General features: G+C 37.8%; 1 long non-coding RNA gene across 1 annotated transcript; it reads left to right on the forward strand.

The window, feature by feature from the left end:
* Nucleotides 1–936: 936 nt before the first annotated feature.
* Nucleotides 937–20,199, forward strand: LOC134288693 (uncharacterized). Its single transcript, XR_009998096.1, has 2 exons — nucleotides 937–8,859; nucleotides 8,941–20,199. It is a non-coding gene; the product is annotated as an uncharacterized LOC134288693 (long non-coding RNA).
* Nucleotides 20,200–21,156: the final 957 nt, after the last annotated feature.

The raw sequence follows: 21,156 nt of genomic DNA on the forward strand, positions 1-21,156 counted from the left end.
TTATGTTTCTCCGTTTTGACCCAATCTCACCCCCAGACCCATTGTCACCCCCATCGACGGTACTGCTAATTAACATTTTATTTCAGCAGGATTCAGGTAAATGTATCGTACGATATAAATAATATTTTAAAAATATGTAACTGTGGCGAGCGTATCACTAATATGTAGCTTATTTGACGTACGATGTTAATATTATTTTATATTTCAGATTATCAACCAAATGCCAACAAGATGACGAGGATGAATTGGGCAGACAACTGATTCGAAGCAGTCTAACAATGGTGTGCCTGAACGTTAACCAAGCGTATCCTTTGTAGTTTACCCTTCCACTAACAACACCCACATTCCCGTGACACCTAGGCCTGAGAGATCGTAGAGTTGTCTACATTTTTCATAGGTGTCCAAAACTAACCATCCTTTCCCATTCCTCAGCAGTCGCAAGGACGTGGCCAGGACAGTGCTCGACCATTGGAGGATTGCGTCAGTCTTGTCTAAGAGTCAGAGATTAGTCCCAAATCTTTGTGCTTTGGTTCGGACGGGAAGGAGGCAACCCTCATAACAGCGGTCTAGGACTGTACCATCTACGAATTTGTGCGACTCGCTTAATGCTAATGCTTAATGCTAATGCTAATGCTCAAGCCTTTGATTCATTGATTTGATAAATTCATATTTGTCTTTTATTCGTGTATGCTTAAACAGTTGTTTTTCTGTAAAAGAAATAAATTTAATCTTCATTGAAACACAATGCTACTGAACTGAACTTCTCTTAATTTGAAAGCTTCGATAAAGTTCCGCATAGCATATTAAGCAGATTTAAAGCTCCGCGAAGTTCAGATAAAGTTCCGAATGGAACTTTCTGGCTGCTTAAGAAGCTAACAATGAGCCTTGCCGGAACTCGTGACCGAAGTTCCAGCAAGGCTCATCGTTAGCCTCTTAAGCAGCCAGAAAGTTCCATTTGGAACTTTATCTGAACTCGCAGTACTTGAAAGTGCATTTTGTCATGGGAAGCGGAACTTTTGGTTACTTGGGACTGCTGGAGAAATTTCGGATGAAATCCCTGCAGAAACATCGGAAATAATTTCTGGAGGATTCTGGAGATTCCCGGAATCTCGGAACGAATTTTTGGAGGTATTCCAGAAGAGAGTTCTTGGAAAATTTCAGATGAAACCTCTGAAGAAATTTCAGCAGAAACTGCTAGAAAAATTCCAGAGGGAACCTCTGTAGGAATTCGAAATTAACCCCTGCGGAATCCCAGAAGGGACTCCGGGAGCAATCGACTTCCTGGGAGAATCTCGGAAAGAACTTCTGGAAAGATCCTGGAAGGAATTCCTGGAGGAATCTCGGAAGAAATTCGTGGAAGAGTCTCAGAAGGAATTCCTGGAGGAATCCCGGGAATGCTGGAAGAGCCTTTCTCCTGGGAAAGTTCCAGAAAGAAGTTCTAAAGATATCCCGGATAGAACTATTGAAGGAATCTCAGAAGAATGCCTGTGGGAATTTCAGAACGCATTCCTAAACGAATCTCAGTAGGAATTCCTAAAGAAATCCCAGAAGGAGCTCCTGGAGGAATCCCACCACTTCTTCTCCGTCTGTATGGATCTACGTTCCCACTGGAACTTGACCTGTCTCTCTTCAACTTATTGTTCTTTGAGCACTTCCACAGTTATTAATTGAAGGGCTGTCTCCATTGCATGAATTTGTATAATGTGAGGCAAGCACATGGAGTCGAACATGTTTTCCCGACCGGAACGGGAATCGAACCCGCCGTCTCCGGATTGGCCTTAACGACTAGGTTAACTGGAGGCTCACCAGTAAGTCGTTAATTAGAACACGCGTGCGGTCTAATAATTTGAATTCAACCACGATATCTAATTTGAAATACTAAATATAAAGGCACATCATCAGTGGCAGCCATGCCTACTACTACTAGAGAGGCCAATAATCTCATAAATGTACTTCTAGCTTTTAGCTTACCACGATAAAACCATGGCTTGCTCAGAAGCCTTGGGCACACTTCTCCCTACAATAGGTTACGTATTCTACATTGTTTAAAAAATGTTAAATTGTTCAAAGAAAAGTACCTTATACCAGATCGAAATATATAACTACAAATATAGAATTTCCAGAGTAATCGCAACAGGTTGAGGACTTATAGAATCTACTGTGAATGGGTTGGCAATATCATTCGAAGCATCTTTTATAATGCATAATAGGAAAAGTTAGATTATTTTAAATAATCTCAGATACATAATTCAATCGATAATTTCATACATTAAAAAAGTCTGAACAGGCCTTTTTTGTCACTGCTCAATGAACTAGTTTGTGGCCTGATTTGTGTAACTAGATTTAAATGTATGAAGAGTCGTTGTCGCCACCATGGAAATGGGGTCATTAATAACACTTAATGCCGTGTGGTGATGCGTTCGTGTCGCCAGATTGGATGAATAGACTACTGTCATTGTTTTCCATCAACTAACCACATCGTTTTCTTGGACATCGCGTCCGTCCTCCATCGACGGCCGGGCTTGCGTGAATGGCAATGTGCCATAAATGGCAGAAGAGAGGAGAGACTAGAAAAGACGGGAAGTAGCAAATAGTTTCACGAAGGCAGCTTAATAAATAGGTGACGAGATTGTTATTATTAGGGTCATATTAAATGATATAAGCCAGGCGTAGTCCCAAAGTTTATCCCTCTATCTAGTGGATACTAGGAGACCAAATGATTAATAGTGAATTATTCAACTACCTACAAACACTTATTCTTCCTTCCAGACACAACATGCCCACGTCGTCCATCAAAACTAGCGAGGCGAGTCACCTTTCACAACAAGAAAACATCACGTTCTTCACTTCAATGCACTCAAACGACCTTTTACTCTATTATGTGCGGGCCCCAAAGTCTATCATACTTTTAGCGCCTGAACCATAAAGAGGCAATTTCGCAGGAACTACACTTTCCAAGCAGTGAGTACCAACCAACGTTCGCTCCAAACGTGATTATCCACTTCCGCGCAGCGCACTTAATCCAACTGAATGTGCAATGCCACGCTGTTATTGCTGCTGCGCTGCTGCTGTGCAAAAAATCATTGCAATTTTTTTTCACGCCTTCCAGGAAAACTAATAAAATCATAAGCCACGGCGACTCCGTCTACTAGAGCACAGACCCGCGAATGCCCCCACGTGCTGTTTGGTCGTCCTAGGGTACCAATTTTGTACGTTGTGTTGTAAAATTTTGCGCTTCGTTTCTGCGCATTAATGCAAATGCAGACGCAGACCACCTCTACTAGCCGTTCGGAAAATTTGCGCCTAGACGCTTTCTGATTGCAGCAATTCGTCGCTCCGTCATAGGCTGTCGTCACACAGAATTATTGTGATATACAAATCGGCGCCGGCTTCTACAACTTTTTTTCTCATGTGGCACCGCACCACACTTCACAACCCCCCAGAAACAGTTCGTGGTGCAATAATTGTTTACGTCGTAGTAAATACTTACTAACTAAATGGTCGTCGTCGTTGCTTTTTGCAACGGATATCGACTTACAACAGCACTGCGCTACTGGCGTAATCGAGTGGAGTTTGACCCGAGTACCCGAGTAGAAAAGAATTACAAAAAAATATTCCTTTTAGTTGCACTAAATTATGTTCCTTTATGCCTTATTCATGCCTAAGTTCATCGTACTAATGTTTTCAGATTTTATTTCTTAACTGTTTTAAAATCCAATAATTTTATCAATTTCATTTTTCTTTTATTTTTATTGATGTGTATTTAACTAAAAGCTAATCCTACACGCCCAAGTAACAATTTTGATTTTCTCGAAGTTTTTTAGCGATTCAAAAACCCTAACCATATAACCATTGATGCCGACTTGAAAATACTCTCGAGTTCATTTATGCCTCCAAAAGTCCACGATCTGGCTAGTTGGCCCAGTCTTATTATGATCTACAGGACTTCGTATGCAAACCGGCTTAGGATTTCGGGTTGTATGATAGTTTTATCACAGACAAACAGACGTAACACTCTTCAAAACGGCTTGGCACATGTATTTAACTATCAATTCAAATTTCATTTGATTTGCGCGATCGTTCCACCAGAGGTGCTAGTGTTCGATCGCTTTGACGTTTGCCAGTGTACACGTTGCTGAATGATGCAAACGAAAATTACAGGCAATTTGTGTAGTAGTGTGCGTGTCAGAAAAACGTCAAATCGAAATCCATCATGGCCGACAGTGACGCGCGCGGTTCTACCAACAGGTGGCAGTGTGCTCATAGAAATGACACCGGGCAAAAGTTTTTGATGAATTTCCTCTGAGAGTTACGTCTGTTTGTCTGTGATAGGATATTGATCATATTTTGAAATCACTCAAAGGGGTTTTTCCCTCTTTCTAAATTTCAAGTTAAAATAAACAATAACGATATTGATTATATAGTGTTTCATTGTAATAAATATAGCGTTCCTAGATCTAAATTTTTCAATAATTAACAGAAACCTCACAACAGGTATTCTGAAACTGTTCGAGATATATTAGCAAGTAATTTTCTCCCAAATATGCAATCATTATATAGATTTTAAAATGACATTTCTTATTGTGTGTGATTTTGAAATGTTATGTATTTTATATTTTGAATGATTCTTGCATATTTTTTCTGTCTTTTTAGGATTGGAGAAAATATTAAATCAAAGGAGCTTTGCCTGGTTTTCGTTTTTTCCGATTGATGATCCATTTTCAAGATTCCGGCTTTGCAATGGATGAATTTCGTATGAGCCTCTAGAATAGTTATACAGTACTTTTTCGATTATATCACGAATGAATAAAAATTTCGCGTGATATATTGGAGCGTGATATAATTGAATCATCTTTTTCCGAAGGCGTTTATTAATCAAAATACACTTGCACACAAAAAAATCAAACAAAAAACGAACAAAATATCAAACCCGGCAATGGAAGTCTAATATTCTTGTATGTAATTATTTTTTAATGTCTCTGAAAATAAAATCAAATAATGGAGGTATTATTTGCACTTCTACATCATATTTTTTGAACTTCATGCTTCCATATGTTGTCGATTTTCAATCTTTACACAGCAAAATAAAGATAATTGCTTAAATTTATCGTCGAGTACTTAACATTTTCAAAAGTGTTTCCAGAAGGTTGGGAATTTCTGGTTGAAAAATCAAAATTTGACATTTTTGCGATGTTGTCGCGTTACGCTTTGTTGTACAATTGTCTCGAAGTTTAAAGGTTCTGTCTTTAATTTCTGATCGTTCGATATGCTGGTTGGCATTAATTGAACAGCATATCAACTTTAAAAATCCGGTAAATTTACAAAATGTTAGTTATCCCTTCGGAAGTGAAGTGAAACCGTAGGTCCTGACATGAACGAGCCCCGGATTGTGAAGCTCGTTAATAATAATTAAAATACAAAAAAAAATCAAAGTAAGTTTCTAACGGAAAACGCCTTTTTCTTCTACTTCTTCTTTGTGACTATACGTTCCCAATGGAACTAGGGCTGCCTCTCTTCAACTTAGTGTTCTTTGAGTACTACCACAGTTATTAACTGAAGGGCTTTATTTGCCTGCCATTGTATGAATTTGTATATTGTGGGGCAAGTACAATTATACACTATGCATAGGAAAGTCTAGAAAAGTTCCCGACCGGAATGGGAATCGAAGCCGCCGTCTCTGAATTGGCGATCGAAAACTTTATTCACAAAGGCTAACTCGCTAACTGGAGACCCCTGATGGAAAATGTAATGCATGGAATTGACGCATACAGACCGGATTCGATGCAGAGCAAAGCATGGGAATGTAACTCTAGATAATCGAATCCTGTGTCCGGTCTGTCACCAATGGCACCATAATCGTATACTAATGTGCAAAATATCTTACTTATGACGATTCATGTATCCTTTATAGTTTGGAATATGTGCTGGGCGATATTTGTATCGATTATCATAACGTGAAATAATCGAAAAAAATAGCGTGCTAAAATCGAGTGTGATATAATGAAGCGTGATTAAATAGGACCGTGACAAAATCGAAAAACCACTGTATTTTAATTTTTGGATTTTTGTAATACAGTGGCGTTTCGGTTTTATCACTAGTCGTTTTAATCACTACTCGCCCAAATTCACGGTTTTCTGTTCGATTATATCACGATTTTCATTTCGTTTTTATCACACTTGTTTAAAAACATTCCGAAATCAATATAAAATCAATACAGCATTGTCCAGTCCACCAAAACAGTTAAAAAATATAAGCTACGACGTATATATTTTGCAGCGAAACGATTTTGGATAAAAAAATTACATTTATTTCTCGTTTCGCTAAATTCACGGTTTCGTTTATATCACGGTAAAATTTTTTTTGACCGTGATAAAACCGAAAAACCACTGTAATATTTGAAAAGATAAGGAGGTTTTGCGCCCTTTTGAGAACGATTTCACTTAAGGGAGCTTTTCACTCTTTCTAAATTTTGAGTTAAAAATAAACAATAACGTTCAAGTTGTGACAAACCTACAGTGTATCAAACAATTGTCCGTACAGCAATGTTTTGGTCAAAATAATTTTGCATTTAGATGATTATAACTTTTTTATACGTCAATCAAAAACGCTGAAATTTTGACCAATTATAACCCATATATTAAAGCTTCATTGGTAAAATTTTGAGCGAGATCGAATAAGTTTTCTGAAAGTTATAGAACTTTTAGTAAAACTTATAAAATTTTTGAATACATTTGTAAAACATTATATCTCAATATGTACTTGATGAACCTTTTGCAATATTTTTCGTGTTACAGCTTATACCTAAGGCTTTCATATGCAGCTTCGTTTAAGGTTTTATATTCACTACAAAAAATGTGAAAAATCTGTATATATTCAGAGTGTTATTTGGAAATTTATCATATTTTGATCAATAAAAGTGCCAAGTGTTTTCAACTATTTTTAACTCTCTTAATGGTATATTTTTATACAGGACCTACTAAACTACATAAAAAGAGTAGGTCCTATGGATTTTTTGTTCAGTTAATGCACTTTTATTGGTGGAAAACGTTTGGCAGATTATATGTGCAAAATATGGTAAATTTTAAAACATCGTCAACTACATACGCACATTTTTCATATTTTTTGTAGTTAATATAAAACCACAAACATGGCTGCATATGAAATCCTTAGGTATAAGATGTAACACAAAAAAATTGAAAAAAATTCATCGAGTACATATTGAGATATAATGTTTTAAAAATGTGTTCAAAAATCTTATAAGTTTTACTAAAAGTTCTATAACTTTCAGAAAACTTATTCGATCTCGCTCAAAATTTTACCAATGGAGCTTTAATATATGATTTATGATTGGTCAAAATTTCAGCCTTTCTGATTAACGCATAAAAAAGTTATTAACATTTGAATGAAAAATTATTTTGACAAAGTATTTACTGTACGGACAATTGTTTGATACACTGTATGTCGGGTTGGGTAGATTGTCGCAACCAAGTCAGGTTGTGACAGTGTCATTATTGTTACGCGATGGTTGAGATTTGATTCTGTGCTTCAAAACGTAATCAATTAATATTTCCTCCTGGGATTTGTGAAACAGAAATACATATTTCGCCCAGTTCAGAAATGTCACACTCATACCTAATTTTATTCTTAAGCTCTCGCTATTTTTTTTTAATCGGGCACTATAGATCATATTCATTGCCTTTCATCACATTAAATTCCCGGGGATTGTAACATAAGGCTGAATTTCAAAAGGCTAAATGCATAAAAGGCTGAAATACCAAAAGGCTGAAAATTGAAATAGCTGAAAATTCCAAAATGCATATAGGGTGACGATGGGTATTATCGGCAGGTTTGTTCTCTTCGTCATGGGGGGATTTTGTGGGCCGAATTGCCTGAAATTTGAGCATATAACTCAGCTTGGTTGGGAAGGATTTGGGGCCAACTCTGAGACCTACAGGTTTCAAAAAACCCCCCATGACGAAGAGAACAAAACTGCCGAGAATACGTAAGTTCCCCTATAAGTTATACCACGTCTTCCTTTTCTTGGAGTAACGCCCGAACTGAGATCGAGCCTGCTTTTCAGCTTTGGCATATCGTGTAACTGGCATGAATGAATATACTCAATGCCAAAAGGGAGTCAAGACAATTTTCATAATGAAAAGTTCTTGGTCCGAACACGAACTGTACGCGTAGCCCTCAGCATGGGCCCTAGTTTCTAAACTGAGCTTATAGTGAAAAGGCTAATGATGCATACCAACTGTGAGATATAAGATGTACTGCATAAAGCTGTGGAAAGGAGATTGATCACAGCAGGCGATATAGCGCATTTGAATGTGATGCGAACTGTCAAGCAGACAACGTTAGCATCCCTGCTTGCATAGCAACAGCTCCAGGCGTCACCCAACCGCGTTCGCTCTTGCCACTTGCGAACCGACGTCAGCCTGGGTAAGTTGTGTGTGCTGCACGTGAGGGGTGATTCCTTCCTACACTGAGAAAAATTCTATAGTGAAAATAACCATCAGTACATGCTTAATTTTACCATGCCTGAACATAGTAATGGCGACTTAATTTTCGATTATGACTACTATGTTTTACTTAGAATTACCATGTCCTGACAAGCAAACAAATAGTAATCATTACAATCCAACATAGTTAACCTAATCACACCATTCGCGTTTGCAAGAACTATGTTTATGTTTGGTCACACAATTCCCATGTTTAGTTGGAACACATTTTATTTTCATAATAGTTTTTCGGCCATCTTTGTGGAATATTAGAAAAGTTGAGTGCTTGACAAAATTGTTTACATCAAAAAGCCTTAATTTAAGAAGCATGACAAAATTAAAATTAAGCAAATTAAGGTAACTATGGTGTTTTGTTTGTCGTCAATCACTCCGTTCCATTTCGATAACGAAATTTATTAAATTTACATCGATCCGCAGGTTCCGTGCTTCGAACAATGTCGCCAATCCAGAACCGTGAAACAACGCTCATGCTGTAGCCGAGAAACGAGAAAACAGCTTGGGAAAAGAAGGAATCTCCGTTTTCCGCCGATAAAAAATCCCAATGATGGACTTTTGCCACTGATCGAACATGTCACGCCGTCGAAATCCATGTTGTTCCCTGTCTTGAATTCCCATTGCCTAGGCATTTAAGCAACCCTGGCAGGACTGACCCTTTTTTCAGTGTAAGGAGCAACCGGAAGTTCTGTCACCACCAGAAATCGAGAGACTTCAAGAATCTACGCGGGACTCGCTCCCATTCCGAAGCTGTGCGTTGGTGCCGCATTTCGACCAGCTTAAACGGTCCCCTCACCTTCCATCTCATCTCCGCTAATCATTGTGGTCACCGAGACGTTCACATCCACGAAACCACCAACCCGAAGTACATGAAGCTGGACAGAAAGCCAATCCTCGGAGAAGCTTCTTCCGCCGGTTCTGCATCCACCACAGCAGTAAGTTCCCAAACATTGCCACCCAATCCCAGGTACATTTTCCGCCGAACTTTCATACGAATCCGGAAACCACTCTGACATCGGATGGATCCTCATAAAAAATAATTTGCTTCAGTCACCCACGGAGAATATAAGTCACCAAGTGTTTGTTTCGCCAAAAGTTTATTTATTTCCTTATAATTCCTAATAAAAGCAATAATTCAAACAGAATTTACATTTCGGTATTTTTTTCTCTCAAAGTAAACAAAACAAATGACACTACCATTAAACCACGCGCATAGTAATCGAAACCAAATTGCGATGGTCAAACGTACTATACTGTTTACCATGCGTATAGTAAAATTAACTACGAAACGAGATTCAAAATCACCATGAAATGTATACAAAAAGCACAGACAAACAGACATAACTCTTAAAGGAAATTCCTCAAAAACTTTTGCCCGGTGTCTTTTTTATGAGCACACTGCCACCTGTTGGTAGAACCGCGCGCGATACTGCGGCCATGATGGATTTCAATTTGCCGTTTATCCAACACGCACACTACTAAACAAAACGCCTGTAATTTTCGTTTGCATCATTCAGCAACGTACACTGGCAAACGTCAAAGCGATCGAACACTAGCGCATCTGGTGGAAGGATCGCGCAAATCAAATGAAATTTAAATTGATCGTTAAATGCATGTGCCAAATCGTTTTGAAGAGTGTTACGTCTGTTTGTCTGTGCAAAAAGCTACATAGTAAATTGAACCCCTCACATGGTAGTTTCAAGAAAATAATATGGTCTACCAAAATCAAGTAGTAAAGTTGTTTTAATTTAACCCTCGATACAGTCACAATTACCATGTCCCTTTTTTCAGTGTAGTGAAATACCAAACTCCACATTGGCGAATTCCTGCCAGTTTTTTCGTTCAATTGAGGAAATGGAACCTATATTTTTGCTGGGAGGAATCACCCTTCAATGTGCATGCATTAGTGAACAAGTGAGGGAAACACAAAACCCATATGTGAAAAGTGGAAGTTCGGTGTGATATTTTTCGGGGACGTTGCTCCCGCTGGAGCATGCCTGCGGAAAACTGTTAGTGCATGGGCAATTATTGACGGGAAAGAGTGTGAAAGTGCAACAAAAGAACAAATTCCAGCAGCGCTAGAGTGATCGAATTGTTTTGTTTTGTGCTTACAGCGTGTTGTTTGTCGTGGAGGAAGACTCCCGGCAATGTCCGCTTACGAAAAGCTAGGTTAGAAAGATCCTGTTGTTTTGCTTCGCGCAAATGTCGGATCGGAAGCTTACAGCGTGTTGTTTGTCGTGGAGGAAGACTCCCGGCAATGTCCGCTTACGAAAAGCTAGGTTAGAAAGATCCCGTTGTTTTTCTTCGCGCAAATGTCGGATCGGAAGCTTACAGCGTGTTGTTTGTCGTGGAGGAAGACTCCCGGTAATGTCCGCTTACGAAAAGCTAGGTTAGAAAGATCCCGTTGTTTTGCTTCGAGCAAATGTCGGATCGGAAGCTTACAGCGTGTTGTTTGTCGTGAAGAGAGAGTCCCGGCAATTTCCGCTGACGAAAAGCTAGATTGGAAAGATCCCGTTGTTTTGCTTCGCGCAAATATCGGATTGGAAGTTTGCATCGTGTTGTTTGTTATAGCAGATAAACATTGGCAATGTACGCAAAAAAAATTTAAGAAAAATCACATAGTTTTGATTCGTGCAAATGTGGTATCGAATGGTTACAATATATTATTTATCAAAGAGTGTCGTCAATGTTGGTTGGCCAGAAGAAGGATTATGTTAATGCAGTTTGTTTTCTGTGACTAGTGTTCCAATGAACGGCAAGGCAATAAACTTTATCTATAATGTATTTTATCAGATATATCGAATTTAAACGACGGAGCAATGGGATAAATTTGGGTATAAAATTAAATAAAAAGACTCAAAGAACAAGATTTTTTTTCTGGATCACCCAGTACCAAAACGGTAATTTCTTTTAAATACTACAAGTATAGAGGCTTGCATTACCAACATAACTAACGAAATGAGATACAATTTGTAAGCATTGCCCTCAAAATTATTTCGCGAGCAAGGACGGCTGTATCGAGTGACCCCGAACGAGAGAAAGAGAGAGAGAGAGAGAGATAATGACGTCACTGTGCAAGCTCCTATTGCTCGTCGGAAAATATCATTCCCACAATTAAGCACTAAAATGTTCGAGCTATTTTGAAAAAAGTAGCAGCAGCACAGTCAGAATGGTACCTCACAATGAAACTGTATTCGGTAGCTTCATGGCAGCAATTGCAACGTATGCGATGATGTAATATAACAGTAACTTATTGTCCGTTGTGATGATTTATAGATTCCGACGCAAATGATTAGGCTCATTTTCAGCGTAGGTGCGTTATAAATGTTTGCTTACAATGCAAAACTATCACCAAATGTGTACCTAGCAACACAGCGTAAAATATTCACCAGGACGCGGTCTGGTTTTATATCTGTGGGCCCACGCAACTAATTGTTGCGCAGAAGTCTAAACAAGTGGAATATCCGCAATATGTTAAATCGTTATAAGTAAACACTCCAAATTGAGATACGGAAATTCTTTTTTTTTTTTTGTTAAAAATGTGTAAAACTTCTTTAGAGTAGAAGAAGGATGTGAGATATAAGATGTACTGCATAAAGCTGTGGAAAGGAGATTGATCACAGCAGGCGATATAGCGCATTTGAATGTGATGCGAACTGTCAAGCAGACAACGTTAGCATCCCTGCTTGCATAGCAACAGCTCCAGGCGTCACCCAACCGCGTTCACTCTTGCCACTTGCGAACCGACGTCAGCCTGGGTAAGTTGTGTGTGCTGCACGTGAGGGGTGATTCCTTCCTAGTGAAATACCAAACTCCACACCAACGAACACAAAAAGGAACTGATAATATTCATATCGATAATTTATCCTTTAAACATGAGCTATTCTCTTGAGCCATGTTGTTTTGGGGATGGTTGTAATTACGGCTACTAAAACAATATCATCAGAGATTTTTATATGCTATTCTTTTGAAAAATACTGTCTTAGTATTAGTCGTAGAACTTTCCAATTCAGAACATAGTAACCGAAGCATGTTCCCACAATACGACTTAGTTTGGCCAACCATGAACTAGGGACAGTAGGACGGTCAATCGTCAAGCTCAATCAAAACCAAAACGAGTGTACCGGCTGGGTAATCGACCAACAAACAAATTTTCAAATAGATCGTAGAATCAATGAATGTATATAATTATTCCCAATTGGCGTGATCTGTTTGTCTGAGTTGTTAGTGTTGAGATTAGCCTTAAGGTTTGAAAACTAGTCGAATTACTGTTTCAGCCTTATGTTATTTCAGCCTTTTGATGCAATAAGCCTTCTGTAAGTTCAGCCTTTTGTACGTAACCCAATTCCCGGTAGTGGCACGCCATTTGTACAAACATTCGGTTGATTCATGTATATTTGTTGCCCATCATTCGTTGAATCGGACGATTAGCGCGTGTCGATCCGCTTAAAACTCATACACAGCAAAAACGGAGTGTTATATGGTGTTGTAGTCATGTTACAAAAATAAAAGAAAATTAATTATTACAAAGGATTAACATATCACTACACATGTATTTTTTTTTCCTCCCCGCTGTTGGGGAAATTAAGCTGAACTTTTGTGACATGTCCTGTTTTGACAGCTTCTGCCACGACGGGTCGTCTCCCACACTGAAATAAATTTTGCTGTGGAAACTACCGATTCCATAGTAAAATTACTAACCGTACCTATGATTCTCAACCGACAACAATTTCCAGTTAATTCTACTAAAACACTGTCAACTTAACTAGCAGTGCAGTTAACATTACTAAAATTAATCTTAATTTAACAAATGAGCATTGTATTTTTAATCACATTGTGTTGTAAAATGCGTGTCCAGGAAAAATGAACAATGTTTTGTTGTTGAGACGACTACGCTTTAAGTTGAATTTACTACAATGCATTGTAATTTCAAGCATATTTCAGTTAGCCTAACAGATTTTGTTGTCGGTTGAGAATCATAATTACTAACATGGAATCGGTAGTTTCCACAACAAAATTTATTTCAGTGCAGTCAGGTGCAATGGAATTTATTGTAGATTTAGCACTAAATTGGCGTCGGAAGTAACTTCATTTACTTCCGCCGCCTTTCCTATGTGTGAAACATAACGTCGAAGGCAGTGCGCTGAACAGAGCATGAGATTTTCTATACAGCGCACTAATTCAGACATTATGTTCAACACATAGGAAAGGCAGCGGAAATCAATGAAGTTACTTCCGACACCAATTTAGTGATAAATCCACAACATAAACTCCAAGACCTTGCCAGGTTCTGCATACCAGATCTCACTAGGTTGCAAGCAACCAATATTTAGAAATCTTTGTCTGCACGTTTTTGAAGCACCACAACTGCAAAGCAGGTGTTCCGAGGTTTTACGTTCCCTATTATAGAAACGACAAATATCACTCTGGATTTGGCCAATATTTTTCAAGTGAACCCGCTCGGGCAGTGTCCAGTTACTAGGCCAGTGTATGTGTACATACATAGAGTTCTAGGAGCTTTTTGGTTTTATAAGCATTTGGTGTTATACAACTGTGTTCATAAACATAGCAGTGAAACCCGTTTTCCATACAAATTGACCAACTTTGACAAGCTATAACTTTGTGCTCCTATGAGCGATTGAGCTGAAAATTTGACAGCGAACTACAAATATAATGAATATTGTTATAGCAAATTTGAGATTTTTCGAAGCTCGTAGGAAAAAACCTGAGTGCTGCGAATAGAAACGGTTTTATTTTTCAAGCTAGCCAACACACAACTTCCCACTCGCGGCACACAGCTTGTAAACACGCACGAGCGTTCAATTTTCTTGCAACCACCTCTCTCAGCTCGGTTGTCAAACACGCCGTTGCGACGCTGTTCGGAAATGGTAAACATGATCAACCCACCATCATTCCAATTTTGTTCTCGTGTTCAAAGTTTATTATTTTCCATTCGCGATGGAAATTTTGATGAATAGTTTTTACAAAATTAGCTAAAATAGGCTCAAAACAATGTTTATCCTTCTCCTCGCTTTCCAACGGCTTGACAGCGGCAACTGGAGATATCGTGACAACAATTTTGATTATATCCGCAGCACTTAGATAACAATACTTTTCAATCAATCACACAGATTCAACAAGGTTTAACATAACCTCTATCTTCAATGTTTGGCTCCCGATGTTTGGCTCCCGCTGAGAGAGCATATTGAGTCAGTCCGCGAGACTCAGGAAAAAACTAAACACATTTCTTACTTCTTCAAGATAAAGCTACATTTCAGTTTATTTACACTGCTATTTTGAACAATTTCACATAGTGTTAAATTTTTTTTCCCACGAGCTTCAAAAGTTCTCAGATATTGCTACAACAATATTCACCATATTTGTAGTTCGCTGTCAAATTTTCAGCTCATTCGCTCATAGGAGCATAAAGTTACAGCTTGTCAAAGTTGGTCATTTTGTATGGAAATCGGCTTTCATTGCTATTTTTATGAATACAGCTGCAAATCGTTTTGACTGATTGCAATTTTTTACATCCATCCAATTGGATATCACCCTCTGCTCAGGCCAGCTTTTCAGGTCCATTTTTATTGTTATTGTGTATTGTTATTATACCGCAGAATGGTTCTGGGCCAGCAAACTGTAAATTGGAACCACTTTTAGCAAACTCGTCTGCCATTTTATTCCCTTCAATGCCACAATGACCTGGAACTCAGTATAAGTTTACTGAATGGAGTTCTTGGTCCAACTTTCGCAGTGAAAGAATGCATTTCCAGACAAGCTTTGAAGTGCATTGCTTTTAGTACAGCTTGACTACCTGAGGAAATACCAATATTTGCATATCTGTATTTTCTCTCAAGGTAGATATTTGCACATTTCAAAATAGCAAGAATCTCTATTGAAACACCGTAGGACAGTGTCCCATCACCACTCAAATTTTTATTCCAGGAGCATAAATTCATGCTTCCGTTATTATTCCAACTTTTGAGCCATCTGTATAGAATTTGATTGATGCTTGACGAACAGTGGGACCTCCGACGTCCCAATCTGCGCGAATAGTTCCGTGCAGCTTGTAGGGAACATCATGGTTTTCCACAGGTTTCATCCAGTCACAGACAAACAGACGTAACTCTTAAAGGAAATTCATCAAAAACTTTTGCCCTGTGTCTTTTTCATGAGCACATTGCCACCTGTTGGAAGAACCACGCGAGACACTGTCGGTCATGATGGTTTTCTATTTGACGTTTGTCTAACACGCACACTACTACACAAATCGCCTGTAACTTTCCTTTGCATCATTCAGCAACGTGTACACTGGCAAACGTGAAAGCGATCGAACACTAGCGACTCTCGCGGAAATCAAATGAAATTTGAATTGATCGTTAAATACATGTACCAAGCCGTTTTGAAGTGCTATGGCCCTCATTAATGCACTATGAATGTGTATAATTTGGGGCCCTTTGTATTCTCTCCGAAACAGTTTCGTCATACTTTCCTCTCACTATAATGACTATATCGTAAAAGACAATTGTATCACAGACAAACAGACGTAACACTCTTCAAAACGGCTTGGCACATGTATTTAACTATCAATTCAAATTTCATTTGATTTGCGCGATCGTTCCACCAGAGGTGCTAGTGTTCGATCGCTTTGACGTTTGCCAGTGTACACGTTGCTGAATGATGCAAACGAAAATTACAGGCAATTTGTGTAGTAGTGTGCGTGTCAGAAAAACGTCAAATCGAAATCCATCATGGCCGACAGTGTCGCGCGCGGTTCTACCAACAGCACTATGGGCCAGAAATCAAAATTTCGCGACAAAATTCAAAAAAGTTGTTTTTCTAATATCAATCAATTTTCATATTTACAGTGGGGTTCCGATTTTGGCAACAAAATTTTTATTTTCAGTTGCCAAAAATGGAACCGTGCTAAAATCGGAATCTCTTTTCATCAATTTTTTTTTACATTTCTCTGTTTGTAAATGATAAAATAATATGCCCAGTTATCACTATGGAACCATTGGACGATCTAACCTCGGAACAATTAGTTTGTTTACATTTCCGTAGAGCAGTGTGTAGACTCATCACACTGTTACAAATGAATGGATCCCTAAAATAAAATATCCTTATGTGGGTAGCTAGTTATATTTGTTACTTTTTTGAAGCATAATTGGAATTCTATGTGAACTATTTCCATAAATGTCCTTTGTGCGATTTATAACCGCATTAGTGACGTTAAAACGCCTTAAAAGTATAAAATCTATGATTATATTGATTTCAGATTTAAAGACTTTACAGGTTGTGTGTTTTGGAAATATAGAATGACAAACAGAGCAATCAATAATAGAAAATTGAGTAAGTTGAGTAAGGCCTTAAAATATGACATTGTTTGCCAGGAAAGAAGGTGTTACAACCAAGTTGTACTGCAAAGAGGCAGCATTTACTTTGCCCAAAAAATCTTGTGGATGTATTTCCATATTTCGCAGCGAAATTCATGTGTAAATTCCTATAATAATCTATGGAAATCTCGAAAAGAGACAATGAGCTATACAGACTGAACGACTCATAATTGAACAGCGAACACTAGACAGAGACCAGAACTCAGCAAACATTTTGACCGTATAAGCATCGAATAAACTGCTTTTAACCCTCGAGTGATCGCGCTGTTGTATTTTGTACAACATGTTGAAATAATCTCGTTTTATGTTCTCAGCATTAGCGTGGTGCTGACGGTGGTGGCCAACCGCGCGAGTTACGGAAGGTTAACCTAACTCACCTAACTTCAACTAAAGAAACTGTTGTTCAACTACTTCTGTTTTAGGTATGCCGATGAAACTTGTATATTTTTAAGAGCCCCGGATGAACTTATATGAAAATTTCCTTGATGAATTCTGAGAGGGTCAAATGAGATTTTTTTTATGAATTTCTAGATGACTGGAGATATTAACAGAGCCAATCAAGAAGCCAAAATGTATCACTATTAGACAAATAGTGAGATCGTACCCTTAAAGTCTATACAATAATTCTCTCAAAGCAATTTTTCACAAATTCTCTAAAGCAAAAGTACCCCTTGTGCTCTCAAGGAGAACACTTTCGCTTTGTAAGTAAATGGCCAGAGGTTCAATTCCTAGCCAACATTATTCAATCTATCGTTGCTACTCTAATCAACTGCTCTTACGAAAGGATAATTGGGACTACATTACTGTATGGAATGACACACATTAGCAACGATATGAACAAAAATACCACGTGCTCATCATTCAACAGTCATCAAAAGTAGAAAAGCAAGCATTATCGAAGCTTTTAGTGTGAACAAGATCATAAATAAGAAACAAAATATCGTTCTACTCTGTATTTGTAAACAGCTCATGCTCTAGCCCTAGTGGACAAACGACTGACTACAAATGTGTGAGAAAGTGAATTACAAAAGACATACTTTGAACATCGAAGCCACTGCTAAAAAGTCGTGGATATTCACCATGTCCAATGGCCATGCTGAGGCTGACGGGATTAATCCCCGGTATGTTCAGGATCATTTTTAAAGAAAATTTCCTCAACTTTCATGGGCACAGAGTATCTTCGTGCTTGTCGTACGATATATACACAATGATAATTGTGGAAGTGCTCGAACACTAAGCTGAGAAGCAGACCTTGTCCTAGTTGGGACGTAATGTCAAATAAGAAAGATCTACTCGGTTGTGTGCACACTACACACAATAAGAAGTTGGAAATAATATAAAATGTTGTATAAAGCCATACATCACGTAATAGGGATACGTGCGGCAAACATGAATGGGCTGGTTCCTTTGTATGAATGCAGAAATAGCATAAAATCAATAATATCTCTTATTAATATAATACAAGTTGTCTATTAGGAGAATTATTTATCGATATTTGTTATATTTTATTAGATTTGAAAATGTTGTGAAAAACGGAATCCTTTGTTGCCAAATTCAAGGGGTGCCAAAAACGGAACATGCCAAAAATGGAGCATGCCAAAAACGGAATCCCACTGTATATGATTGTTTGGGCTATGTTTGATTACATACCGACTGATTTTTTCGATTTGTAACAAAATTGTATGGTTTTTTGTATGGAGAAACTTCTTATAGGCGAAAATTATCGATTTTATCCAATATTAAGAAAAATGTGAATTGCAATGAAAACTGTACCCAACAAATATAACGCATACATTTCCTAACAGTAAATTTAGTATATTTTGCATATTTGGTGTACAAATTGCGATGCTTTCAAGTTGAAAAATAAATTTTACAATATTTACTCAAATTTTACGGTTTATTTGCCAATGTGTTAAAAAAGTAGGAGTATTCGAGCGTATTCGACATGCAACCGGTCTAGGATGCTACACGCAGAAAAATAAATTGTAAACATAATTAAATTCTAGTTCAAATCAACCGATTTTTCAGTTTACTATACACGCAGAAAAATAAATTGTAAACATAATTAAATTCTAGTTCAAATCAACCGATTTTTCAGTTTACTATAGCGACAAACTGATTTCTAGTTTAAACTGAACTGTTGCATTGTTTGATAATACAAATGTTTTCATTTGACGAAATTTTTCACAGTTTGTTAGAACAAACAGAGATTTGGTAGTTTCAACATAAAATAACAGATTGTTTTAAACGACTGCACTTTTGTGACTAACAAAGCCGGAATGTGATTGTGTTGGTGACGGCAGCTCCTGCGGCAGCTCGGAAATCTATTTTTAGACCGTCGGTGAGCGAATGGGGAGGAGAACGACTAAAAAAAAGACAAAAAAGGCGAAGCCGATCAACTTTTTGTGGATGCTGTCGTGAGTACCTGCGCATTATCCATCACGACCAAAGCTGCACTTGGAAGTTGGCGTGATGGATTTGCTGCACCTTCTTCGTTGTGGCGATGTTGGGGTAAGCATTTTATAGGTGTGTGAGTGCTTTCGGACCATGTTTATGGTTTTTATTTTGTTGAAACAAATGAAATTTTTGACATTATATGAAATGATGGTAATCGGTTGTTTTTATCGATAAACTCTAAATGAAAACAATTAAATATAACTTTGGAATAAGTAAATTCTCAGTTTGAAAATCAATCATGCGTTTTATTGTTTTAAACAAGCGCCATTTTTCTGCGTGAAGACTCTTCTTTTTCGAATGCTTCCGGACTTTTTTGCGGGAATTTGCGGGAAACCAAGTTAGAGTGATTTTAGTGCTTGCTTTAATTTTACAATATTTCACGCTGTGCTTCAATAATCATCCACTCTTGCCATTGCGACGCAATGACTTTATGGCTTGCGAAACAATGTACATAGCAACAAACAACTATCATTCTGGAAGATTTTGTTTCAGATATAAATTTGATTAAGCTTTTAAATCAAGACGACACACTTACTAAAAGTTCAAAGTTTCATTCAATTTTTGTTAATTGTCCTAGAACTCAATATGGTTTAAAAAATCTTTTCTACAAAGGAACAACAATGTATAATTCCCTGCCTAACGAATTAAAATTGCTTAATCTTAGTCATTTTAAGCGTAGCCTAAAACAATATTTGTATAATCTGCATTAGGTTTTTCTTTGAAAACAGCCAACTGAATTAATAGGTCCACTACTAGAGTAGCTGGTCACAGTTTGTTATAAACTTTTAGCTACGAATTGTATCAATAAATAAAAAAAAAAAAAAAAAAAGTTTCGATATATCAATCCGTGTGATCAATAAGAATTTTGAATTAACTCAACGTACATACATATGTACAGATGGATACATTATTAATGAAATCAGGAACAAATCCACAGCTCAAGTGAGATTTTAACTCACGACCCTTATATGCTACATAAGTGCTTTACCGACTTAGCTACCGAGCCAATCAATGACAGGGCAATCAAATATTTCCATTTATCGCAAATATATTCATCCCACTTGTACATATGTACGATGAGCGAGCGTAATTTAATTATTGTTCATGGCTCCGAGTCATTTGGCCAACTGTCATTTGAATGATCGCCGCTTAGCCAAAAGCCATTTGGCCGAAAGGGTCATTTGGTCGAACGCCATTTGGCTGAATGCCGTTTGGCTGAAGAAGAAACGTTCGTGCCACTGTTCTCCACGACAGTATAACTCAAAATAATCGCCTATGATTAAAAGCAGGAAAAATCTCTAATAAAATTTTGACTGTTCAACGCCAACTAATCCCTGAATTGTAAAACTAGAAAGAATAGTCAATGGTTGGAGGAAGGAAGAAGGAAAAAAAAGATGATCAAATTGGCAGCTAGAATGTGAAAAGGGGTCTCTGAATTATTTTGAACATAATTCGGCCAAGCGGCATTAGGCCAAATGCTGTACATCTGCAACATCTGAGCAGCGGATTTTTTCACCAAAAACTTATCCATATATACATAAATTGAGCTTATTAAAAATCATAACTGACACAAATTGATGTTCCGAAACTTTGCACTTTGAGTGTGTGGTATTGATTTAAACGCCTACAATCACAGTCTTACCTGAAACGAAATCTTCCAGAATAATAGTAGTTTGTTGCTGTCACATTCAGTGGTGAATTGAAACATTTCAAGTGGTGAATTAAATTAGTATGGGAAACTAACCGATTGCAGCACCACGAGGTTGCCACTTGTGTTGCCGATTTC

The sequence above is a fragment of the Aedes albopictus genome, chromosome 2, assembly GCF_035046485.1.
Source record: "Aedes albopictus strain Foshan chromosome 2, AalbF5, whole genome shotgun sequence".
Classification (NCBI taxonomy): Eukaryota; Metazoa; Arthropoda; class Insecta; order Diptera; family Culicidae; genus Aedes; species Aedes albopictus.